Here is a 6,220-nt window from a genome sequence, read left to right as displayed (position 1 = left end):
GGGGGCGCAAGGCCCACGCGGGGGAGGAGCTCGGCCCCGACCTGCTGCCGAGGCCGAGGTGAGGCGCGAGGGCGCCGACGAACAGCGACGATGGGGTGGCGGATGGGGACGCCGATCCGGCCACGGAGGCGCCGGATCCGGCCGCGGGCGGCACGGGGGCGGCAGATCTGGGGGCCGGCGGGGTCGGCGAGGGATACCGGAGGCGGCGACGGGAGGCGCGGCGCTCGGGGCGGCGGGGTCTGGCGAGGTCGGCGGCGGGACGCGCCAGCAGGGACACACCAGCGAGGCGGCGAAGGGACGCCGGCGTGGGACACGGGAGGCGAGGGCGCGGGGCACGGGCCCGGTTGGCGGCACGGGAGGGCTGGCCACAGGCCATGCGGGCCCGCGGTAGAGGTGCGGCGAAGTGGGGCGACCCGGGCGACGTGGCACGTCCCGATTGGACGAGGGCGGCGGCGGGATTTTTGTCCGGCCGGACCAGACGTGTCCGGCGGCGCGGGGTGGAAGGAGGCTAGGGTTAGGGGGAAATCATCCGCGAATTTGGATGGGGAGGGCATATTTATAGTTTCCGGGAGCTAGGAGAGTCCAAAAGAGGAGCGGTTTTCGGCCACGTGATCATGATCGAACGACCGAGGGGATGGAGGGGAGTTAGATGGGTTTTGGGCCACTTTGGAAGGGGTGTTGGGCCGCAAAGAGAAGGGGGTTTTGGGGCTACGCGGTTAACCGTTGGAGTATCAAACAACCTCCAAATGGCACGAAACTTGACAGGCGGTCTACCGGTGCTATACCAAGGCCGCTTGGCAAACCTCGGGCCATTCCGAGAAAGTTTAACACCCGCACACGAAAACAAGGTCTGAGAGGGGCGACGGGCGCACGCGAATGGTCCGGACTCCGAACGGACAACGGAGAGAACCGGGAGAATTCGAACGGATGCAAGTTTTGAAAAATATACAGATGAAATGCAGATGATGACATGACAAAATGCAACATGCAAGCAAATGACATGGCAACGAAGGCGAATAACTGGCAGACACCTGGCGCAATTAATCCGGGGCGTTACAACACTCCTCCACTAACAAGAGAACTCGTCCCGAGATCTTAGGACCAAGACGGAAGGGAAACAGGATGAGGTGAAGAAAGAACTCAAGAGAAGAAGCACATAATCGAGAGCACTCGAGAAGAAGAGAGGAACGACGAGAATGACGAGAATTGAGAGCTCACTGAATCAGATAGACTATGAAACCACTCCGGTTAGAACGAGATAAGAAACGAATAATACTGAAAGGATGTAGGCAACACTCCGGTTGAAAATGGAAGGAAAAGAACATGAACTTGAGGGGATGGAATGATACCTGATGAAGACATGACACAAAACCTCCGGAAAGAATTAAAAGAGTTTAAAGAAAAGAACTTAGCAGGAAGGGTTGAACGGAGTTGTTGAGAAAATCAACAACGAAAGAATAAGCTTGTTGTGGTCTTATAGGTAACATCTCAAGATCATAAGGTGATAACCGGCCACAAACGGAAATGATTGGATAGCTGAGAGGAATGAAGAAATGCAAAACTCCACTTTAAAAGAATACGGAGAATTAATTGCACTTCAAGACGCGAGAAGAAAAGATACTTGAACTCCACCAACAAAAACTTGATGAACTCTTGAAGAAAGAATTAAATCGTGAAGAACCACCATGAAGAGCTCCGGTGACAAAAGGATGATGAGATAGAAATGAAGGATGAAAGAATAAGATTAAAGCTTGCGATGATTTAGATGGAGGTTCCGACAAAATGACCGAGGAAATATGAACTCCGGAAAAGAAAAAAGGAAAACACTTGGAACTAGAATTTATTCATCAAGAACAAACTCTGAAGGAAGAGATTACTCACTTGGATGAGATAGGAATAATATTTATGTTATGCTTATCCTCATCAAATTAAATTGATGACTAGCAATGGATTTCGCATACTACTTATTCTTCTTGAAAAAGAATTAAGAGGAATGTGGCACAAAACTTGAGAAAGTCTTCATGAACCACCGGTAGGATTGAAAGAACGAATGGATTAAAATGATAATCAAGGAAAAAGAATCTGAATGAACCACTGTAAGAATTGAAAATGACTGATGAACGAGACTGAATCACCAGGAAGAATTAGAAGACCAGCTATGCTAGAGGGGGGTTTAGATGCAAAAGAATAAAGAGATCATGAACTGATTAAAGAACACTTGAACGAAGCACCGGGATAATTGGATAACGGTAGCTGAAATGAGAGGACGAAGAATTCTACTGGAATGATGGCCTCCGGTGAAAAGAAACGGGAAAACAACTTCTGACATACTCCAGATGGATGAAAAGAATATCTGACAAATGGAATAATTCGCGAGGATAACATGAAGCTAGAACCACGAAACTTCAAGAGAACGGACAAGATTTAGAGGAAAAACTCTTTTTTCGCCTTCAAAGCTAAGAAAGACGACGAGAAACACCACCGAAATTACTGAGGTACTCCGGGAGAATGAAAATCGAAGAGGTTGAGCCAACAATGAAAATGATTTGGAATCGATCTTGGAAAGGCATCTGACTGATGAAATACATACTTACGTCAAGCTTCAAAAGGATTTGATAATAGCTCCGGGAAATCAAAAGAGTCAGGTAAGATCCTGGGAAAAGACCTGTGGGTTAGGGCCCACTGAAGAGATAACACCGTTGAAAAAGGAAAGGATTGTTGAAAAGATAGATGATGCACCAGAACGATTGAAATATTTGAATAAGATGACAACCTCTAATTAATTCAAACACAGACGAATCTCCTGATATGTCTTTAGCACTCCGGAAGGATAAACTAGCGAGAGGCGAATGGGCAGGGAAAACACTCGATCCAAGGAAAAAGAATGTAATCACTATCAAAAATTAGAATTGAATCCACCGAAGAAGAAAAAGAGATGAAGAATGTCAAACCAAAGAGAATTCACCAGTTGAAATAATTAAGGGAAGACTGAAGAGGCTCCGCATGAAAGAAATTGATGCTCGAAACAGACACAGGCTCCGGGAAGAAGAGGGTGGGAGGGCGGGAAAACACAGGCAACTGGCAGGGGAATCGACGAATATCTTGAAGAGAAAACACCAGTTGAAATCATTGAGGAGAGAGAGCAAAAACTTCGCACGAGTAGGATGGATACTCGATTACGGACTCCGACTCCAAGATGAAAAGGGGTGGGCGGGTGGGAAAAGAAAACAACTGAGGATTGAACTTGGCAGCGATGAAGAGGCTCGAGTCAACTTGACGAGAAATGCACCGGATGGAAAGAGCTGAGAACCAACGATCGGAAAACCAACTGCGTGATCCTAAAGAAAAATTTGAAGGGAAGAGGAGTAGTTCAAAACACCTACGTCAAGATTCCTTACCAGAGCGACGAAGAGGCAGAGGAGTAAAAAGAATTCCTACTCTCCGATATAACTAGACTCTGAAAACAATTTTCTTCTAGACTGAACAACGGCCAAACTACACGATCAATCAAGGGGTTCCTAAGGTCGGTCGAGGCTCTGATACCAACTTGTCACGCCCAATATGCGACCCTATCCAAAAGGAACTCGAAGGTCCCACCAAGGATAGACCCGCATATTGGAACGCATTTGCAAGGTGGATATCATTACATCAACATTACATAATAGATAGGGATACATACAAGAGGCATACAAAGCCACACGAATACAACATCATCTTACAAGAGATCAACATCCGACTATGGATGGAACACAAACAGAAACTCAAACGACATCCACCCTACTAGCCCAGGCTGCCGACCTGGAACCTATCCCCTGATCGAAGAAGAAGCAGAAGAAGAACTCCAAAACAAGTAAACATCGCTCTCGCGTCATGGTCATCGCATAACCTGTACCTGCAACTGTTGTTGTAGTAATCTGTGAGCCATGAGGACTCAGCAATCCCATTACCATGGGTATCAAGACTAGCAAAGCTCAAAGGGAAAGGAAGGGGTAAAGTGGTGAGGTTGCAGCAGCGACTAAGCATATATGGTGGCTAACATACCCAAATAAGAGCGAGAAGAGAGCAAGCAGAACGGTCGTGAAGCTAGCAATGATCAAGAAGTGATCCTGAACTCCTACTTACGTCAAACATAACCCAGAAACCGTGTTCACTTCCCGGACTCCGCCGAAAAGAGACCATCATGGCTACACACATGGTTGATGCCTTTTAATTCGGATCTGGTGTCAAGTTATCTACAACCGGACATTAACAAATTCCCATCTGCCTATAACCGCAGGCACGGCTTTCGAAAGATTATACCCTACAGGGGTGTCCCAACTTAGCCCATGATAAGCTCTCGCGGTCAACGAAGGATATACCTTCTCCCAGGAAGACCCGATCAGACTTGGAATCCCGGTTTACAAGACATTTCGACAATGGTAAAACAAGACTAGCAAGACCGCCCGATGCGCCGACAATCCCGATAGGAGCTGCACATATCTCGTTCTCAGGGCAACACCGGATAAGCTAAGCGTACAGGTACCGACGTAACCCAAGTTGCCAAGGGATGGTCCCGCACGGTGCTCTAGTTTAGACCAACACTTAGACAAGCATTGGCCCGGGGGGGCTAAAATAAGATGACCCTTGGGTTAATTACTCCCAAGGGAAATATAGGTGGTGGTGAGGCAAATGGTAAAACCAAGGTTGCGCCTTGCTGGAGGAGTTTTATTCAAAGCGAACTGTCAAGGGGGTCCCATAAATCACCCGACCGCGTAAGGAACGCAAAATCCAGGAACATAACACCGGTATGACGGAAAACTAGGGCGGCAAGAGTGGAACAAAACACCAGGCATAATGCCGAGTCTTCCACCCTTTACCAAGTATATAGATGCATTAATAATATAAGAGATATTGTGATATCCCAACATAATCCTGTTCACCATGGAGCAATCTTCAACTTCACCTGCAACTAGCAACACTATAAGAGGGCCGAGCAAAGCGTAACATAGCCAATCAATGGTTTGCTAGGAGGGGTGTCAAAGGTTAGAGGTTCATGGCAATTTGGGAGGATTGATGAGCAAAAGATAGGTGACGCATCATAGCGATAGAACGAAGCAACTAGCATAGCAATGATAGTAGTGAGATCCAGGGTAGCGGTCATCTTGCCTGAAATCCCGCAAGGAAGAAGAACGAGTCCATGAAGAAGATGAAGCCACGAAGACGAACCAAGCGTAGATGAACGAATCCACACGATCGCAACGAAACAGGAACTATCAAAAAGAAGCACACAACATAGTAAACACACCACACATGAACAAGGCATGATGCACACACAATCATGATGCATGACAAAGCTACATGAAGCTACTCATGGCAAAAGATGATGCAAACAAGAGCAACACATCAAGACAAGTTTAAATGAGGCCGGGAACAACATATAACAATTCCGGTAAGTCCTCATATGCAAATTTCGAGATTGGTCCAGATCTGAATAAACCTTATGTTCAAGTTGTTAAACAGCAAGTTAAGATGCACCAAGATGATCTACATGAGATTCTAGTCAAGTTACATATGAAGTTCATTTAGTTCGGAGCTACGACCTAGAAGATATTAGCAAAACAAGTTAAACATGGCATTGATGCAAAATGCATACAAACATCAAGCAGACACCTCAAAACAAGGATGCAACATGATAATATGAAGATACATGCAAAATCAAGCAAGTTTCATATAGAACACACTCAAAACGGAGCAACGGTTCAACACCTACACTCTATACAAGTTATAGCAACAATCTGTCCAAAATAGCAACTAGGCATATTGCAAGCATCAAAACAACATGCTACAGCATCTCAACATGAAAACAAAAGACATGGGAATGATGTACAGGTAAAGCATAACAAAACATGAACACTGAGCTATCTCCAGAAATCATTAGAACATGCTCAAACACCCATGGGAAGATTGCAAATAATATCAGTTTCAGACTTTAGCAGAAATAACATTAGGTTGCAATGTTTATAGCTATCAAACAACATGTTACAGGAACTTATCATGTCAAACAAAGGCATGCAATGAATCTACTAATTGCATACAACAAAAGTCCTTTACTCACGATAAGCCAAAAAGGATCAGAAAATATGGTGGCACCCATGTAAACATGGCAAGTTATATTATAGGTTCAAACATGACAGGAACAACAATAAGTAGGCATGTTTGTGAGCTTGTACAACTCACCACA

The sequence above is a fragment of the Triticum aestivum genome, chromosome 1B (assembly GCF_018294505.1).
Source record: "Triticum aestivum cultivar Chinese Spring chromosome 1B, IWGSC CS RefSeq v2.1, whole genome shotgun sequence".
Classification (NCBI taxonomy): Eukaryota; Viridiplantae; Streptophyta; class Magnoliopsida; order Poales; family Poaceae; genus Triticum; species Triticum aestivum.
This window is presented reverse-complemented; position numbering follows the sequence as displayed.